This window comes from Dermacentor albipictus, unplaced genomic scaffold, assembly GCF_038994185.2.
Source record: "Dermacentor albipictus isolate Rhodes 1998 colony unplaced genomic scaffold, USDA_Dalb.pri_finalv2 scaffold_14, whole genome shotgun sequence".
NCBI lineage: Eukaryota > Metazoa > Arthropoda > Arachnida > Ixodida > Ixodidae > Dermacentor > Dermacentor albipictus.
This window is the reverse complement of record NW_027225568.1, coordinates 5,982,301-6,003,969: the sequence shown is the minus strand read 5'-3', so window position 1 is coordinate 6,003,969 and position 21,669 is coordinate 5,982,301. Positions and strand designations below refer to the sequence as shown.

At 47.1% G+C, this 21,669-nt stretch overlaps 1 long non-coding RNA gene across 1 annotated transcript in view; it reads left to right on the top strand.

The window, feature by feature from the left end:
- The first annotated feature begins 630 nt into the window (after window positions 1-630).
- The window catches only part of LOC139051809 (uncharacterized), a 31,316-nt gene continuing 10,277 nt past the window's right edge, over window positions 631-21,669 (top strand). Inside the window, exon 1 of the long non-coding RNA XR_011509563.1 lies at window positions 631-673. This is a non-coding gene — a long non-coding RNA (uncharacterized lncRNA). The remainder of the gene's footprint in view (window positions 674-21,669) is intronic.

Below are 21,669 nucleotides of genomic sequence, written 5' to 3'. Positions count from 1 at the left end.
CGAATTATGCTAATGAGCAGCCATATGCAGCGGCAGCCGAGGGGAATGCGTATCGCCACATTTTCCCCGTAGTTTGGCGCCACGAAAATCTTTTGTTCATTACGCCTGCTCAAGTATTTGCATTGCTCTCGGGTGGTGTTGGCATTTGTGTTTGGGGCCATCATTTTTTTAAAAGAACGCGTTTATACGAAATAATATTGGTTGAATATAGCAAACTTTCGGCAATGTTGTCCACTTTTTACTGCTGCATTTCTATTGTAATCAAGAGTAATGCCTTTTCGCACAATCCATAGTGATGACAACGGCCTCTTTCTAATTTATAAAAAGAAATGTACGCAAGGCGGCGCCTTGAAGTTTCCTCCCGCGGTGCGAGTAACAAACAAACTGAACAAGAGATGGCAGCGCCGGCGCTTGCGTCGCGCTAGCGGATATCTCTGGCACGTGCAATACTATCGGTGATATTCGGCCGTTTCTCAGCCAGCCGAGTCGCACTGAGTCACTTGCGTTTCACGAGATAGCGATAACGTGGCCAAGAACGTGCGATCATCACCACTGGTTGGTCGCGTATGTTGTCTCAAAAATTAAATTAGGGGTTTTACGTTCCAAAACCACTTTCTGATTATGAGTCCGGAAATTTCGACCACCTGGGTTTCTTCAACGTGCAGCCTAAAATGTAAGTACATGGGCGTTTTCGCATTTTGCCCCCTTCGAAATACGGTCGCCGTGGCCGGGATTCGATCTCGCGACCTCGGGCTCAGCAGCTAAACACCATAGCCACTGAGCAACCACGGCGGGTGTATGTTGTCTAAAGGTAGAAAGCAAGCGCGGTGGCGCCAATGCACGATGACTCATTCCTTTATCCGGGTTTACACATCCTAGCTATTGAAGCAGACGACGGCTTGTACGCAGCGGACGACGAAAGCGAGACGCGTTTTTGACGGAATATTCATGCGCTTTGAGCCAGCTGCTTTATTTTTACTGCGGAGGAAAACTGTTCTGCTTTACCGAGAACCTTACGTTCAGTGCTTTCAGTTCAGTTTCTTAGGCAGAACGTCAAATTGGCGCCACGTTACGAAAGCAAAATGGGGTCATCAGCGCCATTTTATATTCGCGTCGCGTCTTCGTCACGCATCGAAGAAAATGGCGGAATGTCCAGAATAGCACCCATGATGGCTGCAAACTTCCCAACTCCCGTCGCGTTCGGCACCTAGCAGACGACGTGCTCGGTGACAAGATGATTGGCAGGAGCGTGTCGTCATTTAGACGTCACCAAAAACGTGGCCTCGCCCCGCGGCTGGCGACGTCGGCGCGGAGTAGGACAATCGCTCGCGCCGGTAACCGAACGAACGCGCCTCGGGTTGTCAAAAGAACCTCGCGGAGTCAAATTTAATCTAGAGTCAACTACGGCGTGCCTCAAAATCAGATTGTTGTTTTGGCACGTAAAACAGCAGGAATTATTTTTAACTTCATTTTTTTTATATTTCAAATTCTTTTCGCACCGGCCTTAATTATCTCATCTTTTCATAATTATGTAATTGATAAGTTAGATTAGACTAGTGTGCCGTCTTAATTATCCTTTGCTCTTGGGTTACTGGCACACTTTTCTTTTTTTTTCTTTCTCTCTCTCTCCTCGGATAAGTTAACAGTAATTTGCATGCTTTGACTGCCAGATTATCAGCCAATTCCTTTCACTGGGTGGGTATCTTGCATCAGGATTATCAACATCATTGACAACTCATGCCGGGGGCTAGACATGGGGCCGAATCTTATAATGGTTCGGTGTAGGAACCGTTCCTTTGGCCTCACCTGATTGGCCAAAATTTTGGTTACGTCACAGGTCGTCACAGGCAGCGGGGCGGTATCGCAATTTATGAATACGTCACGCATCTGTCAATCATCTTCAAAGCGAACCGGTCGTAGGAACCGGCGAAGGGGTAGTCCGCTTTGGGTTCCGTTGCTGTGGCTTGGCTATCGGCTTGCGACCCTGGCCGCGCGCGCCGGTCGCGCGACCTCGGAGACGCGCGTGCGTTGGTTGCTTCGGAGGCTATATTACTTTCCTTTGTCGTCTGCTTGGCGTAGCTCTTTCGGTGTCGACCACGGCTGGAAGTGCGATACACGTTCGAAGAAGTGACGGATAATGATTTGCACCACCCTTGCCGGCTTTCTAAGTAGACGTTTTGCAGGCTACGCTGTGCAAGCGTCCCAGTGGTCAATCCCCCCAGAGGAAGGAATATTGCGTGCTGCGGTTGTTCGCCACCGGCCTGCAGCTCCCAGAGGTCGGTCGGCTGCGAAGCATTCATCGGAATGGCCTAGATCTCTGCTGCCGACACTGTCCACGAAGTTGCTCTCGCAATTGCTGTGTTTGCCGGTTGAAGGGCTGGGTCAGCTTTCCCGTAACCTCCGCTTCAAAGCCAATCCCAAGGAGATATTTGCATGGTGAGATCGAAATCCCAGTGCTATCGCCAGCGTGATTAGCTCGCAGATCGCCGTTCAGCAATCAGAAGGGTTCAACCTATAGGCTGGTTCAGCGCTTCCTTCGTTCGGCTGATAAAACTATACAGTCAGAATAGGAAGGTATTGTGGAGATCTCTTATTTGGCTGCCCTTCTTTGTCTCTTTCGGGAGTGCCACACTTTGTTCCTCAACGTCATGGCACAGCGCGCACCGTCAGCACCACACTCTTCGATTTTACTTCGCGCAGGCAATGCAGGGCCCGTATATTGTGATTTGCGATTTCAAGTTCCACTGCTTCTATCACGCGACGCGCCGTGGGGGAGATCGCAGGGATAGCGGCAGCGTGGCGGCGAGTAAGTCGTGTCCGAGCCGATGACGAAGGGCGAAAAAGAAGGAAAACTGATATAGTCGGCTAGTAATTAAAGGCGACCCTAAGAGCCAGTTCACGGTTTTGTTGCCCTCGCTACTTAAGAATGCTGGCAATGTGTTCCTGTTGCGTGCACCTTGCGAGCTCCTGGTAGCAGACGATATAGCCAAGCCTGTGGCATGTTTCGCGTCCAAGCCTTGGGGTGGCGCCACCATCGAAACGACGACAGCGCACCGCTGGCAGCGGTAATCGAAACGCCAGCTAGGCCTTTATTAGGTAAACTTTATTTTGGAACAAATCAAACCAGCACGTACAGAAAAACATTTCTGTCTGAAATAAGAAACTTTTCGAAGCAAATTCAGCTTAAACGCTGAGAATTTTTATAACCCGACTTCTCGTACGGTTAACTGCAAAAGGGCAGGCATTCTGGACCAGAAGATGAACAGTCGCGACAGAATTCGCCCTTGTGAAAGCTACGTGTTTGCCCAAACAGGAGGCACTGGCTCAAATAAAGTTGCAGTTTGTGAATATTGTGAACGAAGTGGCGTGACATCAGCTACAAGAGCGGACGAACTTTAGTAGCAACATACCAGCGTGCGACTGCTTTATGTGGTCGGATGTATTTTTTCATTCAGCGGCGGACAGCCTGTGTTCACCAGAAATGTGTGTCGGGAGTATGCGTAGTATCTTATTGCGCATAAACAACTATGCATGTTACACACCAGTATATCTTCTGAAACGCTATTAACGTCCTTTTTGTTTCATGTAAACATGAACGATGTTATAATAAAGCTGTTTATTGGCAGCAAGTTGGTGTTATTAGCATCGTGATGTCGGCCGGCCAATGCAGCTGTGCCAACCTTCAAAGGTAAATGTACAAGCAAATAATGAGTCCTACATAAGAATATATATATAAATATATATATATATATATATATATATATATATATATATATATATATATATATTGGGATATACCTGGCCAACGCAAGCGGGCAGCGCAACAGCACTAGCAGGAGCAGACGACACCGGCGTCTGTCGTCTGCTGTGCGGTACTCACCACAAGCGTCATTGCGCTTTCGGTACACATTTAACTTTCTAGGTAAATAGAAATTATTCAAACGTCGCCTGTCGTTTTTCAATTTATATTGTAAGTGAATAATATTCAGAACATTATCTATTATTAGTAAGTAAACATTTTTCGGGTATTAGTGGAACTACCATTAGAATCCAGGCGGCGCTAACGTCACCTATGAAAATCGGCCCTATTGGCTCTATGGGAATGTCACGGGCTTGACATAGCGCTGCGCTCTGCCAACTTATTTGCACTTACGATGCCACAGGTCGGCTGAGAATGGAAAAGAATGACATTAATAAACTACTTTTGCATTGCGTAAACGCCCGGCACCACACGTCAGGGGCGTAGCCAGGGAGGGGGGGGATGCTTATGGGGCTTCAACCTCCCCCGCCCAAAATTTTTTCGCGCTGTCCATGCACCGCCGGCCAAAGCAACCCCCGGCGCCAGAAATCATTCTGGATTTTTTTCTAGAATGTCTTTTTCATGCTCTAACATACATTTCACCGAGAACATTGTGAACTCGGGCTGGATTTCGCGGCAACTCCCATGTACCGGGAGTCATATCGCCAATTAGCTCCATACGAGCACAATGTTTCAAGGGCGTTTTGATGACGAACGGGCTCGCCGCGGTATCTCGCGGAGGCCGCGGAATCTCACAGAGTGCACGGATCTCAATTCCGAAATTCTATGGGTATAAATCTCATAAACATTTGATGTGAAAGGTGCGTTGACATTTCAAAAGTTGTGCTTTAGATTTTCAATTTCGCAACTTTGTGCGTTTAATGTTGTTATAAACATTTCACACCAAAGGAGCATTGACTATTCTAAAGTTTTACATCAAAACATACAACGAGACAAGGCAAATCAACACACTATTACACAAGTTGACAAAGCACGCAGCGAGGTCCGATGAGACGAAGCGTTGTGGCGGATCATTTGTGCCGTCATGTCAGATAAATAAAATATAATTTTTTTTCACTTACGCCAAAGCATCCATGTCAAGACACTAAAGCCAGCCAAGGTAACTGCGTTCTTATTTATTTTTTCTACTTTGACTTTTATTCGCGAGGACACATTGAGCGTCTTCAATTTTTTCGGTCTCGCTGCCCTACCCGCGGGCTGCCAGAGGCAGCCAGAGCGCATACGTTTTTCTCGTGTTGCCTCCGCCACCGCGCAGCGCACTTCGGTGCGCATTCGGTTTGCCCTGGCTGAGTGGACTTTTGCATGGCAGAGTTTCGGACGCTTTCTGGCTAGCACGCGAGAAAAAGAAGCAATGATCACTCGCCGCCATCACTGTGGGGAGTCAACGGATTGCACCGCGTTCGCTTGAGCGCAACCTCTCCAGAAAGTCTTGTCTCGCCGGTGTAGGATACCGAGCAGTATGCGTGTGGTTCTTGGTGGACCAAACATCTCACGTTTTTTTTTTTTCGATATTTCTCCGGTAGCCACATTAGGTGCGCAGTATAGGCATTCGATTGTGGCCAACATATTTTCCTTTGCGCATTTTCACTTTGGTGCCCCCGCCCCACAAAAGGAAAAAAAAATACATACATTGTTGCGGCGCAGCGAATTGTCGCATGGTGAAAGTTCGATTTTGTTTCTTCTTCCTTTGCGGAAAGTAATGGGTCATGGGATGCTTCAGTTGCCGGATACCCTTATTATATCATTGCGATAGCAATTACATGGATACTGCAGGCCCTTTCCTGCCGTCATCGTCGCCCTCGTGTTTCGTATAAAGACCAAGAGCGATAACAACGCTACCGAGCGCCGCATGCTGTATGTGCGAGTGAAAGTGCAAGGGGAGGGGGGGGGGGGCTGGAATGGGTGAGCCGACGATGGTGGCTGTCTTGTGGGCGCAAAGGAGAAAAGCGGAGAACAAGCTAGCCGTCTTCCGTCGCGCGCGATACATTGGCGGGAGTGAATGGAATGGGGGCGGTATCTAGGATTCTGTGAATCTGTGATTGCGCAGCATGTTTATTTGCCCTGTTTGACGCATTATATACCATGACTTAGATACGTAGATTTATTGGACGCTTATACGTGTATTTAAGTATCTTGTTGCGAGGTTTCGTGTATATACGTGCAATGAATTTTTTTCCAGTGACACTTTCTTGCCCTTTATCAAGCCCTATCTTCGCATTTGTGTATCCCATTGTATCTTCGCATTTGTAATGTACCAGGGCGAGTCAACTGAAAGTGAGCCTACCCACCTCGCGCAATAATAGTTCGGTTCATTATCTGCGAGGCATGTGCGTGGAAGAGAGGGATGTCTCATTCACAAAAGTGGCACGCAGATGTGAGGATAAGGGTTCTGTAAGGCTCTCATACACTGGGTTGGACATGGTTGCGTGACACAGTGCAAATTCCAAAAGTTGAACAGCGTGGTGCCGTGAAGTTTGTGACTGCGGAAGGTATGTCCCAAAAAATAAATTAGACGCCGTATAGCTGCCGTGTACGTTGAACATTGCATTTCATTGGCCACTGTGAAGCTTTGGAGCACACGGATCAAAGAAGGACGTGACAATTGCAAAGACGATTCAAAACGGGCTAAATTCCATTGTGAAATCACACTTAACAAAATTGCAAAGATTGATGAGCTGATGAGACAAGAACGGAGGATAAGCATCAATGAACTGGCAGAGCGTGTGAACATAAGTCAAGGTTCGGCTCACGCCATAATTCATGAACATCTCTGTTGTCGGCTTTTGTGTGCGCAATGGATGCCCAAGGCTTTGAACCACCACCAGAAGACGGAGAGGTTCAGCGCTGCCTTGACTCACCTGATCCGGTATCAAAATGATGGTGGCGACTTGTCTGCAATTGTGATTGGGGACGAACCATGGTGTCGCTATCATGAGCCTGAAACATAACGACAAAGCTCACAGTGGAAACATTCATATTCACCACGCCCAAAGAAAGCAAAGGCCGTCATTTCTGCCAGAAAGGTGTTGTTGACTTCTTTTTTTCGATCGTCATGGACCATTACGGATAGAATTTGCTAAATCTTGAGAGTCTATCAATTGTTTCCTATACTGTGAAACGCCGGAACGGCTGAGTGTTGCAATAAACAACAAACGACGTGGAAAATTGACGAATGCGGTCATTTTGTTCCACGAGAATACCCGTCCCCACATCGCTGGTGTGTTCAATACAAAACTGGCAAAGTTCAAGTGGGAAAAGCTGTAACATCTGCCATGCAGCTCAGACCTGTCACCTTGCGACTTCCACATTTTGGGGCAACCGAAAAAACAGCTCAAGGGAACCAGATTCGTCTAGGACGATGACGTGAAAGAGTCAGCTACAGACTTTTTGAAGCAGCTACCCAAGGAGTGTTATCAGACGGGAATCACGCGACTCGTTAGTCAATGGGACCGACGTCCAAATGCTCATGGAGACTACTTTTAAATAAAGTACCCCGTTTGTCATATATTCGCATTGGCTCACTTTCAATTGACTCGCCCTCGTACGTTTTGCAGAACTCCTGCTTTTTATACGTGCTCTCTGTTGCGACTATAATTTCGGTGCAATTACTCATGATACACGACCGGTGACACCTGCTACTGCGTAATACCTTGGAACAAATGACCACATCATTGAGATTTTTCACTGGCTGTTGCATATGTACCAGAACGTAAACAAGGTTCTTGAATCACAAAGATATATGACAGAGAATGACATTAACATATTTGAGCTCCACTTGTTTGTTTCATGACCTTTATATTTTTCATATTAGTGGCATGCACTGCTTTGCTGATTTCGAACTGGAATAGTTCTAAAGAGTGAGTGATCTTTTCGTTACTTAATAAATAGAAAAAAAAATGGAAGCAATAATATCAGTTATTTCGGGCACAATTTTTGGCACATACGAGTATATTCTTTTATGAAAAATGACCTATTCTACTTATTTTAACAGTGCGTAGCGTTCTGGAATTCATTTGCAGCACCATTGGCAATGGCAATGCAATTATTATTCATGTATTTTACCCCTCGACAAATTATTTAAGAGAAACGTTCAGATCGGGCCGAACTCCGACGCGGCCTATTCAAATACACGTAAAACAGAGAATCGCTTTTCTGAGATAGCCTCTAGATCGCTTTTAATGAAATGTGTTGCATTTGAGAGAGAAAACTAAATTCTAGTGTCTGTTGGAAGTGGAATCTCGATTTAGGGCCCGAATTTTGTTTAAAATATTTCGAAAGTTCGAAAAGAATAGAAGCACGACGTTTACAATTTGATAGCTCTGCATCAATAAGAGATATCGCGGTTCTGTCAACGGCATCTATTATAACAGTCAAACCGGACAAATTTAGTATGTCAATTTGTATCTTACGTGAATTGGTTACGATGTGTACAAGGGTTCTACAAAAGCCGTATTTCCATAACACTATATTTTTTCGATTCATGTGTAACATATCAATTTTGTCCGCTGTAGATGTGCTATTAGTAGTGCTATTGTTCAGTTACAGAGTTTGAAACTTGATTGTCTCGTTTTCTGAAAATTTGCAATTTTGGCAAATTTATAATAAAAAATTTACAACCTTAATGAAAAATTCGAAACGAGCAGTCACTAGAATTCAAGTTTTTCTTAAATGTAACAAACATCGTCAAATTTAGTGCTGTGGTTGCCGAGAAAAACGAATTCCCCTTCTACACGTATTTAGATAGGAGCACCAGAGCTAAAGCTTCCTCTTAAGGAGGATGCCGAGCTACAACGTGACACCGCCCCCCCCCCCCCCCCCCGAATGAAATTTCTGGCTACGCCACTGCCACACTTATACTTTACAACTTGCGGTATATTATTTTATTTATATTTTACATTTATTTAGCAAGCAGAAACATTGTGCAATTCCTCGATTAGCTCGTCATATAATGACGTACACGGCAGAGGTGGCACACTTTCATGTATTGGTCGCGTCCTCCCATTGTTCCACCACCGCCTTGGGAGTAGCACATTTAGTCACGTAAGCGGCGAAGCGAACGGTTCGTATTCCGAACCGTTAAAAGATTCGGCCCCAGATTAGCGCCCTTGTAGGCAGACGAGGCGCGAGCGCTGATGTCTATATTTTGCGCACTATTGTTACCGAAAAGGTAAAGAGAAACTGTTGCGACAGGCGTTGGTTCATTAATCAAACGTGTTTTTCATATCTAAAAAAGCATACAGATCACGAACTTATTGTTTCAAGCTTAGTTTACAGCAGGTCGTTTTAGGTCGGACTTGAATGCTTGAAGACAAAATAGTCCAGCAACAGTGCGTCGCCGTCGAGGAGCAAGCGTCGGCGCGCATCAGAGCTTTTGTCCAGTGGTTGCATGCCCTCTTCCTCCAACCGACGCGAAGTGACGCGTTCGCTTGTCGGCGCGCGCCGAAGCTTGCAGACGCGTGCCAGTGGCTCGACCTTAAGGGTCGCGCTCTAAAAGCTTAATACGGGAAATTGTTCTCATTGCCAAGCAGGGGAGGCCGAATGTCGGCTTCATCAATGCGCCGTCAGCAGTACGATCATAGGTATTAAGAATAAAACAAACTGGTCGCTTCTGAACAAACTCTAAAATATTAGTTAACGTAGTTTGCGTAGAATCCCATATGGCTCAAATGCATTCGAGCTTTGGACGGATTAAAGCTTCATAAGGTGTTAATTTAAGGCGCGCGGGTGCTTCATAAAAGTTTGGGCGTAGGTAACCCAAAGTACGACTAGCATTGCTAGTAATGCTAGCCTTGAAGAAGACAAGTCCACTTGTCGAAACGTTGGCTCCTGCTTTCACCTTGTTCTCGTTTTGCTCATCATCTTGAATTTCCATCTCCCACCTTCCCAGTGCTTGCCCTCGATTGCTAGTGATGTAATTCATCTGAGAGTGCCAGGAGAAATCGTTGGTTATATGAATACCAAAGTATTTATAACTATACTAACGTCTTCACGTTTGCTTCCATTGACATTGCATTCAAAAAGTCCAGAACACTTCGAAGATGGCGAGATTTACATGCTTTTACACTTCGTGGGGTTAAGAGTCATTATTCACGCATTACACCAATTAAATATACAGTCAAGATCGGTTTGAAGAAGGTAGTTATCATTTTTATTGGTTATACTGCGGTATAGGGCACAGTCACAAGAAAATAGCTCACCAAAAGAGATACGTTTATGTAGAACGTCATTAACATACTTTAAAAATAGTACTGTACATAGTACTGAATCTTGTGGAACGCCAAATTTAACTACTCATTGGTGGGGGGATCAATTATTAGCTAATACATACCGAAAGTTGTTAGTCGATAAATATTCTATCCACTTCATGATTCTCGGGTCGATGTTTAATGTGCTAAGTTTAGAAAGCGCAATTGTCAAAACCTTGTCAAACGCTCCCACAAACTCCAAGAATATACACTTAATTGGTATTCACTTATCCAAAGCTAGAATAACATTATGGGTGAATGATAGAAGCTGAGTTTCGCAAGAATACTGCGTACGAAAACTATGTTGAAACTTGCTCACCAACGAATTTGATTCCAGAAATGTCGTCAGGTTAGTAAATATTACACGCTCAAAGATTTTGCTGGGGATACCCGTTAAGAAGAATGGTTTATAGTTTTAGGGAGCATGTTGGTTTCAGCATTTAAAGACGGGAATCACCTTCCCCACCTTCCAATCATGTGGCAATGTGTAGCCCTGAAAAGACTGCGTGAAAACGTTCGACAAGAACATGGAGGAGTACACGTCAGTGTTCTTGAGAAAGTTTGCATTTATCTTGTCAGTTCCGCAGCTTGACGACAGTTTACGCTTTCGAATTATGTCCATAATTCTTTCGGGAACGGTTATTAAGATGTCTATTGGAAGAAAGCTACTATTGCTCAGCTGGGGCACTCATACAGTGTATTAACTGGAAAAAAGATTTAAAAAAATAGTTGAGGAGAGCACATCAATGTTCGTTGCGCAGTATACCGCCATCGGAATCCTTAGCTGACGAAGAGCCTATCCTGGTTGATTATGTGATCAGATGAAAGAAATTAAAACCTAAGCATAAATTGACAACGGACTTGTTCTCGACCGACATATCAGTAATTATGGGGCAAATACCGGAAAATATATTTTAGGTAAATTGAAGTCTCGTAAGAGACACAAAGGAGATTGCGGCAATTTTGTAACCAAGGAATTTAACACACCATGAAATGGTTCACAAAATCAGATGCTGCAGAAGGAGGCCTGTAGTACGCACAAAAGACAGCGTGTCGATGGCCTAGTGCTGTGTGCACACAAACAAATTCTAAGGCAGAATAAAGAGAAACCATATTTGTTGTCAGGAAATCGGCTACAGCTATAAGAACGCTACCCCTCTTTTCCAGTGCCGCGGTCCCAATGACAGACTGCGTAATTTTTATCACAGGCGAAAGCTCGTTGCCAATGCTATCTGCGGAAAAGATGGATGGATGGACGGATGCATACTATGGCCGTCCCCTTTGAAACGGGGCCGTGAGTGGCGCCACGAAGCTCTTGTTAATATTCTGACTAATGTCCTACCTATCTTTAGAAAAAAAGAACAATAAGAATTCCCCCGCATAAAACTTTGTGAACCACTGTTGGGAACTTTGCTTTTCACGCTTTCGTTGTTTGCGGCCTCCCTAATTTTATGCCACCAAACTCCCAATAACCACTTACTAATCTCTATTGTGGACACGTTTACTTTATCATTGCTATCACTGAACTCAGGGGCTTCAAGAAGGACAGAGGAACCTAAACCGACAGCTAGGCAGATATCTTCAAAACTTGTTGCTGAGCTTGTTGGTTCACGACTCAAAAGCAATGGTTACGGCGCTAAGCAGACGAGGAAGAAGTGAGACACAAATGGCATTATAGGCGCCATTTTCCAGCAGTTTATTCATCAGAAACCACACAATGTTATACATGAGACCTAGGTGCATATTCTGCTTTGCGTGGCGTGAGAGTCGTCTGTAGACGCGCCCGCACCATGTAAAAAACAAGCATGTCACCACCGTTAATTATTTTTTCCGAGAGATGATAAGCACATATTCTGGTTGAATGAAAGTATGTGAACATTGAATCGTGCTTTTCATGCAGCGAGAGACTCGAGCATCTGTAGACATGCTCCGCAGTTCAAGGGTTAATGAATTGGCGGGCACACAGCTTTAATTAAATCGGTTTTAGGGATCCGTTTGTCTCGCCACTTAACTACAGCGCAAATGCAATTACTTAAGCTTCATCATTTGTGACAAGAGTCGGCTTTCACGAGAGTTAATGGAAGCCATGGCCGGATCCGGCGCAGCTTCTTAGTAACGGTTTCAAAGCTCAGCTCGAAGTTGCAGGTGAAATACTGCCTGTGGTGGCCGAGTTTCGTTGGAACCCATCGTGGTTGCTTAATGACTACGGTGTTGGGCTGCTAAGCAAGAGGTTTGCGGGATCGAACCCCGGCCACGGCAGCCACATTCCGATGGGGGCGAAACGCTAAAACACCCGTGCACTTAGATTAAGGGGGACGGTAAAGAACCCTACGTTGAGCAAAATTACTCCTGAGTCCCCCACTACTGCGTGCCTCATAATCAGGGCGTGATTTTGTGGCGTAAAATCGCATAATTTAGTTTAATAATTTCGATGGCGGTGAATTGCAAACGCACTTGTGTACTTACATTGCAGTGCACGGTAAGGTCCTCCACGTAACCAAAATTAGTCTGGAGTCCCCCCCCTCCCAATACGGCATACCTGCTAATGAGATAGCTGTTTTAGCATCTAAAACCCTGAAGTTCAATTGACGCCAATTAAAAATTCACAGGTTTAATGTGCCAAAACCAAGACGTTGTTATCAGGCATGCTGTAGTGGCGCGACAGAGTCCACAAAATATCGCTTCCTGCATCCGAGCTGCCCACGCCCGGAACAGCTGTCGCCGGCTCTTTGGAGCAACCAGACGCTGCACCTACAACCGAGCCGCAAACTCTGCGTCGTAGTGCACGTGTGCGACATCCCCCTTACAGATACCAACTCAGTGTTTTTTGGAATTATTCTAAATGGGAACACGCGTTGTAGCTTGACGTCGCACATCTCTGCGCATCCAGTGCGCGCATTCCTACTGTGGTGGTCCATGTGATCCCTTGCCTGCATAAGTGCACCGTCAAATAAGCGATCACACCTTTTGCTTCTTGAAATGCTGCCTCTCCGTGTTCTTAGAATTTGGAGCCCATATATTTCTCCAGCAAGAAGGAGACATTATTTCGTATGCAATTATTGTCAGGTCACAAGAGCCAAGAATATAATCAGCATGCTGCAGTGGCCAAAAATGAATTGCTGAACGGCAACGTATTACTGAGAGCGCATCTGTGCTTGGTCTATCTGACATCGGTGCTTTTTGCGTGTCGTGTTACGAACTTGCACCGCTGCACCACTATTACGACTCTGTGGTCCCGTAGCGCTCGTCACCCGTTTCGTGACAGAGCGTTGGTAGCGAAGACTCCGAGCCAGGCGTCGATGAGAATAACGAAAGGGATTTTATACATTATATACAGGTCATTGTACAGGACAAGATCGGATCGGCACTGGGGCCGAGAGCTCACACAAACGCGACTGTTCCCGCACGACGGCGTCCGGCGAAAACGCGTGACACATCTCACCCCAGCCGGGAGCGACACTCTCTCCCGGTGGGTCGGCGGATCCTGTTTTCGAGGCGGCCTCCTCGCCGCTTTATAATCCCCGAGAACCATTGTCACTCAAACGGCCCAATACAAAGTCAGCACACGACGGTCGTCCGAGGGGTCCAACCAGCGACCGCGCTGGCCACCCGGTTCAAAGTTCGCGCGCGCGGTTACCTCCAGGCAAAGGGAGGTGCGGCGCCGGGCTGTCTGGCACACGCCGACACGTCCAAACATGCGGCTCGCCGAGGCTTCTCCCGCAGGACCCCGCTGCCTGACGGCTCAGCATCTTGACTTGTGAAGGGAGAATTAGGGCGCTCGCAGGATAGATTCTGCATCTTGCAGATTCGGAATCCGGGCTTGTGGTGATGGCACAACAGCATCCCCGCCCTCAGATAAGGCGCCGGGAAGACGAGCTGCCTCCACGTGGCTCGGATGCCAGGCGCGCACGTTCGTCAGGCTCGTCCAAGTTCACGTCCAGTGTCGGGACGCCAGGTAACTTCACCTGCCCAGGTCCGACTCGCCAGGACAGGAGCTCTGCTCACCGCGTCGTCGCCAAGGCACCTTGACCAGCTCCGCTCGGGTCGTTCCTAAGACCTTGCTTCTCGCCACTGGTCCCGGTTGGTCGTTCTGCAGCTTGCAAAACCGACCGGCAAAAGGCAACACCCAACACGAACAAGTGCCCTCTGTCTCCCGTCAAACACCAGACAAGGCCATAATCCAAATCAACCTAACTAAATTGTTATCCCCCTTTTTCTCCCGCTGCAACAAGAGGCAGGTGTACGATCTAGTACACAAGGCTGAAACAACCAGTTTTCAAATTAACAACTCAACAAAATAGAAACAATTATAATCATCAATAATAATGACAAATAGAATGGTCCCCTTGAAATCGCTTGGACCGAAAACATACTACTGAGGAAGCAAGTGAGGTCATTCATTTTTCCCGGCGATATTTTCGCGGAATCCGAAGCTGCTTATATCTGCGACCCTGCTTATCCGTGTAGCGGCGGTACAATAAGCCAGATTCCTTGCCAAATGAAACCCTCTTTTTTTTCACTCCCCGTTTGACGCTCTTCCTCAGATCGGCTAGTGAACAATCTTCCTGTTGCTCGCGAATCCGAGTTTCCCTTTCAACTGCAGCCTGCTCCTGCCAGCTGGCGGAAACCGGAGCGAGTGTGGAGCCCGCGTCGCCTAATTGCGGCGTCGCGTCTATATCGCGGCTAGCACTGCACGCGTCACTCCCACTCACCTCCAGGACCCGCTCGTCTAGGCCAGCCTCCGAGCTCTGCCTCTCCCGTGACTGCTCGCCACTCAAGTTACCTTGATCGGTCCGTGTGCCGCACCGCCCTTCGCTCACCGACGCAAAGTCAAGTTCCCTCGACAGCAGGCGCGCTTTGGATCGCGTGAGCGCCATGTACGCCACGTCGGCAAAGAATGATTTGCCCTGATCCTTCAGCAGCTGCTCCGAGTTATTTGAAAAGAGGTAGGAAAAGTGCTCCGGGAGGGCGGCAGACACAGCGGCCTCTGTGTTAAGCTTCCCAAACTCTCCTTCAATGACAACCGTTGCGATCGGTAAACAGACACTCCTCTCCACGGCCACTTGCCGTATCCTAACGCACTCTCCCGTAAAATCACTCGAGGAGACAAAAGACGGGTGAACAACGTCCATAGTTGCTGCAGAGTCCCGCAGTGCTCGGCACTTCTTGCCGTTTACCTTAATTTCCTGCACATAGGGCTCCAATAGACGTATGTTCTTGTGAGTTTCCTGTATCGTTGCAAAAGCAATTCTCTCTGGGCAGCTTGCAGCGATGTGCCCTTGCTTTTTGCAATTGTAGCAGGTTAACGGTTTCCGTTTTTCAAAAGAACGCGTCATTTCGTTTCGCTGTTTCGGACCATCGTCATCATTCTGAGATTCATTCTGTCCTTCCCTTACAGTTTCTTTGGTAAGGGATTCGTCGTCCCGAAACTCGCGACGCGTGATTTGCTTCCGTTCGTCGGACTTCCCGGAAAACCAATCTCTCCTATCAGCTTTTTCTATGCGCACTGCCTTGCTGTGCAAGCTGCGGCGGGTGTAATACTCTTCCGCTAACTCTGCTGCCTTGTTTAGCTTAACCTCCTTTAGCCTATCTTGCAGCCAGAGCCGGACATCCTCATCAATGCAACGGTAGAACTGCTCCAACGCGATGCATTCGACAATTTTGTCGCGGTCGTCGTAAACCTCTTCGCCCTTCAGCCATTCCACCAGGTCGGCTTTTAGACGAAACGCGAAGTCAACATTCGACTCCTTACCCTTTTTTGCATACCGGAACCTCTGCCGGAAAGCTTCGGGCGACAATTTGTACTTCCGCAGTAGCGCTTCCTTCACATCACTGTAGCTCTCAAACGCCTCTTTCGATAAGCAAGTTATTACGTCTGATGCCTCCCCAGGAAGCAACGCTAACAGATTCTGTGCCCAAAGGGATCGCTCAATGCTATTCCGTTCGCACACGTGCTCAAATTTCACGAGGTATTTGGCCATATCCTCTCCGACGACAAAGGGTGGAAGTTGATCGCGTATTCTTGGAACATTGGAAGTGAGACTAGGCGCTGGCGAGCTATTTCGGGTCTCCAACTCTTTCATTTTAAGCTCGTGCTCACGAATCTCTCTCCTTTCCTCCTTTTCATCCTCGCGACGTTGCTGTTCTCTCCTTTCCTCCCTTTCCCGACGTTCATTGATACCCGCCAAGGCCTCAGCGGCTTCCTCAGCCGTTACGTCCCCAGTCCTCATGACCTCAAGGATCGCATTCTTTCTTTTGGTTGAGCCCAACTCAATGCCCAACTCCTCACAAATTTCGAGAAGTTCCTTCACCTTGTACTTCTCCATCGTTCACACTGTCCTCCTGCTGTTTACCCTTTTTGAATATACCTGCCGTACGCTACTATAACACTACTAGTAAGACATATGCAAGTATTTGACACACTGCCCTGTTTTACCCCCTCAGCATCCCCTGGTTTTCAAAACACTCTTACTAGGCTTGAAACACACAAGGTTATCACAATGCAACACCAAATCCTTCCCTAAGCTACTATAACCTGTGTCAGAGAAAGTCTGGTGTTTGAGGTAAACTTCAGGCACTCACCGCGCCGAGGTAGCTGATGCCGGTCAATCCCGTAGCTGCCATCCAGTGTTACGGACATCCCACCGCTGCCACCAGTGTTACGAACTTGCACCGCTGCACCACTATTACGACTTTGTGGTCCCGTAGCGCTCGTCACCCGTTTCGTGACAGAGCGTTGGTAGCGAAGACTCCGAGCCAGGCGTCGATGAGAATAACGAAAGGGATTTTATACATTATATACAGGTCATTGTACAGGACAAGATCGGATCGGCACTGGGGCCGAGAGCTCACACAAACGCGACTGTTCCCGCACGACGGCGTCCGGCGAAAACGCGTGACACATCTCACCCCAGTCGGGAGCGACACTCTCTCCCGGTGGGTTGGCGGATCCTGTTTTCGAGGCGGCCTCCTCGCCGCTTTATAATCCCCGAGAACCATTGTCACTCAAACGGCCCAATACAAATTCAGCACACGACGGTCGTCCGAGGGGTCCAACCAGCGACCGCGCTGGCCACCCGGTTCAAAGTTCGCGCGCGCGGTGACCTCCAGGCAAAGGGAGGTGCGGCGCCGGGCTGTCTGGCACACGCCGACACGTCCAAACATGCGGCTCGCCGAGGCTTCTCCCGCAGGACCCCGCTGCCTGACGGCTCAGCATCTTGACTTGTGAAGGGAGAATTAGGGCGCTCGCAGGATAGATTCTGCATCTTGCAGATTCGGAATCCGGGCTTGTGGTGATGGCACAACAGTCGATTATAGTTCTACTGTGGGGTTGCTGTGTTGGCGAGACTTGCCGTTCCTTTCAATACAAATAGCATTCTTGGAATTGTCACATGAGCTATCTTTCCGACTATCTAGATAACCAAAAATGTGGGCCGATCTCGAAGATAGAAAGTAAAAAATGTGTGACGACCCCAAATTTAGTGCACTCTAAAAATGTGCGCTTGACTTCGGTAACGGTGCTTTTCAACACAAATAAAGGTTCTTCGACATTTCTCGAGTGCTGGGTAGAATCGAAGCAGTGCCACATGGTTTCCTCAAACACAGCAGCCCGATGTCTTTGCGCACTACACCACGAATACTCCCTGGAAATGGGGGATTAATTCTGAGTGTTCATGTCCAGCGGCGCGCGATGGTTCCCTGAGGTCACGCCCAGACTTCGCCGGCGCACTGCTAGATGCTGCAACGTGTCCAGAGGCAGTAAATTCAGTGGAATTTTAACATCACCGGACGTTCAAGTGAGGAGTGTGCAGGGAAAGTGGCCCGGATGCAGTACACGGCACATACGTACCGGCGGGCCACCGGTGCAATCGCCGATGCTACGCGATCTCAGAAGCGACGTGATATCTCAGAGGCTACGCTGGTGGGCACAGTTTTGGAAATTCAGTTTCATTAAATGAGGGATTTCAGTTTTAAGGAAGGGTGAATATTGAAGACAAAAGAATTCGCTATGGAGAAATTGGAAGTGCAGGGCCTCCTTCTAATTTGCGAGGAGTTGGGTATTTGCATCGGCTTCGCAAAAACAAAAGTTGCAGTTCTCGACGTCATGGCCCTAGAAGAGGTGACGGTCGAGGGAGGCTGACGAAGCTTGAGAAAACATTACTGAAAGAAAACAAAAAGCAGAGGAGTGCGAGAGGCGCGAGCAGGAGGCAGCGCAACGGCACGCTCCTATACGATGCCAGAGCTTGAGCGCAAAAGTCAGGTACTCAGATGGCAGATAGCGCGACGTCAGCACCACACTTTCGAGGCAGACGAAAGCATAGTTAATTTCTTCGCTCATTTCGAAAGTGTGCCCGAGAAAGAGGGTGTCAGCCGAGACTTTTGGACCGAGGGATTACCAGCGCTAATCCCGTGGAGTGTCGCTAAGTGCTTCATGAACTGCTTGTCCGAGGAGAAAGCAAGAGACTACGATAGGGCTAATCCAGGCTTTGTTCAGACACTTTAGTCTGGAATTTCGCGCCGACATCGAAGGCTGAGAACAAAGGGTGGCAGAATTCGCCGAGGATAGACGCACGCGACAAAGTTTCCGCAGTGCGCCGCGACAATAGGAGAGAAGCGACAAAGCGCGATATGTTGCCGGGAAGCAAAAGGGCAGCAATTCTGTCCGTAGGAATTTGCAACCGGAGACTTCAAATTCCCCCGGGACGCTTCTGGAAAAAGACGATCGACGCACCTCAATCAGAGCAAATATGCAAGAAGGCGGCAATTTCGACCAGCCTGCAAGAGCAATCAGCTATGGCTCTTCGAATGGTTCGGAGCAAACGCTGACGGATCAAGGAGAACCCTTCTCCGATACGGAAGCTTTCAGGGCGAAAACACCGGAGGAGACTCAGAGACTGATGGGTTTGTCTCCTTTGAGCAGCGGTCAGAGGACCATGGAACGGTTTCCGAGGCAGTTGCGTGCAGTGACGAGTCAGACGTGTTAGCAGCCGGAAGCGAAGAGAATGCAGTAGAGAGCGGCGGTTTTCCCGCACAAGAAACGGAGGACTCGTTAGGGCCAAGTGTGTAAGGAGGTGGCAAGTGCGATCATCCTGCCGCAAAAGGTCACCTATGGGTGTTCGCATAGGTCAGAACAGATTGTGAATAGAAGGCGTAGGCACAGCAGGAGAAAGACGGACGTGGTCTAGGCGCCTAGAATCAAACGTGCGAAGCGCCAAGGCAACATAGACAAAGGCGCGAAAGTCAAGATCCAGCCGAAGACTGTGAAAAAGTGAAGGACGGTAACTTCCGAGCTTAGGCGTTTTCAGAGATCGGGGATCGGCGTGATGTCCGCCGTGAAAAAGAGAGTTTCGCGAAGATTCAGGCGTAGTAACCGTCTCTTAAACGCATTGAGGGCGCCTCGTTATAAGCAGAGGGCCAAAGGGAAGCGTCCTGGTGGCTGCTACAAGCGCTGGTCACTCGCGAGAGCAAAGAAAGTCCACTGCCTGGCACCTAAGGGAACAGTGCACGCGCGGGTCTTTGAATGTACCCCTCTCCTAGTGCGTGGAGGCTCTTGTTCTAAAGTCGTAGCTGCCAGGTGTGTCAGGCAAATAACGAGTTTTGCTGTCTTTGCGACCGCACTTTGCGAGAACTCTAGAAGGCGCGACTCTCTCGAGCTTGTCTGAATGGATGTGTTAAGGCCTAAAAAAACATCGGGAAGAAGCTTTGCAAGCTGTTTTGTTCTTTCGTATTCTTTTTGTAGGAGATTAGTTGCGCGCTGAACGCTTGACAATTCGTAAAGAATAGCACAATCTCTTTAGGCTATTAGCATTTTCGACTCAGGTTAGTTCCATAGTTTGAAGTGGAAAGTTTACGTGACAAGTGTAGAATTGCAGGGCAAACAGGGTCATTGCTGCATACAGTTTGGAAGGTCACGCGCAAGTTACGCAAATGATATGTTATGCTTGAGCGAGAGTTCATAACGAGTCATGTTTGATTTGGCAGGAGTGCTTCTGGAGGCACGTTTTTTAGATTGCATTCATGATCTTTAAATTCTTCGATGAAATTAATATTTTGGAACGTTCAAGTTTCAGGAACTTTTGTGAGACAGAAGACGTGGTGTGGCAGATTTTTTTAGTTAGTTTGTTTACTTCCATGAAAATGCGACAGCTGAATAACACTGGAGAAAGGAAAGCCGTCAGTGTTTTAGTTTCTTTCCTTACACGGAGATAGATGAAGGCTGAAGATAAAAAGCCTCAATGTGCGTTTAATCGCGATTTGTTTTGGATAATCGGCACAATTTTTTTGCTTTTGTCATTATTGGTCGGATTTGGTGTTTTATTCTAATCACGTTGCGTCTTTATTCTTTATTCTTTATTCAGAGATAACCCGCTTTGCCCGGGGTCGTGCAAGCAGGGGGGTTACAACTTCGAAAAACACACATCTTCATTCGTACAGCACACTTAGTCACAAGATAATCGATTCCACTCTGTTACAGTTTGGACAAAGAATGAATTAGCATAAAGTTCGTTCTAGTTCGGTATTCTCGAATTTTGAAGACATGATCTGTTTTCTTAGATACACAACGCGGCGGTTTAAAATAAGTGTCTCTATTAATACCGGTTTTGTTATTATATGTGATCAATAGCAATTTTAGTCGCAGTTTCCTTCGGCGAGACGAGAGCGCTTCCCATTCGAGCTCACTTTTCATTGCAGTGCAGCTCTCCTCTCGCTTGTATCGCCCATGAACGAACCTTGCCGCTCTGTTTTGTATTCGCTCGATTTGGTCGATCAAGGTTTTCTGGCGAAGGTCCGAAACGCAACACGCATACTCCAAGATTGGACGAACGAATGAAATATAAGCAGTATTTTTAGGGCAAAAGGAACAGATTTCAAATTTCGCTGAATAACATTTAGCATACTGGCACCAATTGCAACTACATTACTCACATGTGCGTTCCAAAAACAATTACTTATAAGCGTGACACCCAAATATTTATACATAGATTGCTGGTCAATAATATCAGTGTTCAAAATATAACGGGTTTCTATTATTTTCATTTTTTTTCGTGATAGACACATGAACACATTTTTTTGTATTTAGTTGCATTTTCCACTTCTCACACCATGAAACAATGTTAGTAAGATCAGCTTGCATATCGATGGAGTCCTGTTCATTCTTTATTTTTCTATACACTACGCAGCCGTCTGTAAACAAGCGTCAACACGAAGATATCCCGGCAGAAATATCGCTAATATAAACTAAAAACAATAGCGGCCCTAAAACAGACCCTTGAGGAACACCCGATGTGACCACGACCCAAGGAGAAGTAACGCCATTCAGTATTACGCTTTGCCGACGCTGCGACAAGTAATTGGCAATCCAGTTACACACTTCTTGATTGACATTTGCCTCATGAAGTTTTTGAAAGAGCAATGAGTGACAAACCGTCTCAAACGCCTTTCCAAAGTCTAAGAAGACGCAATCTGTTTGCCCGTTCTGATCCACCTCAGCCACTAGGTCGTGATAGAATTCAATTAGCTGTGTTGTACAGGACAGTCCCTTGCGAAAACCATGTTGGTTATCAATTATTAATGTTGTTGTAATAAATGTTTCATTATTTCTTT